Raw genomic sequence first — 322 nt, 5'->3', positions numbered from 1 at the left:
TTTAAATAATTTAATAATAAAGGTTTATAAATTAATTAGAATTAAAACCGTTAAGAAATTTCTATATTTAATTAAAAAACTGTTGCAAAAAAATATATATAAATGACAAATTTTTTGTTTAATCTTTTAATAAATTAACCAAAAATTATGGAGCTCTGCTTTAAAGGGTTTTTTTATTAATTAATTCATAAATTAAAAACTCAAAACTTAAAAAGTAATAATAAGATGCTTTATTTTCATATACCTTTTTTTTGTCTTTGTTTTTGGATTTTTTTGTAATTATGTTGCATGCTATTTCGTTGTAATTGCTTTAGCATTTTTC

Source organism: Silurus aristotelis (assembly GCF_946808225.1).
Source record: "Silurus aristotelis genome assembly, chromosome: 6".
Classification (NCBI taxonomy): domain Eukaryota; kingdom Metazoa; phylum Chordata; class Actinopteri; order Siluriformes; family Siluridae; genus Silurus; species Silurus aristotelis.
The sequence above is the reverse complement of the archived record's forward strand: the minus strand, read 5'-3'. Positions refer to the sequence as shown.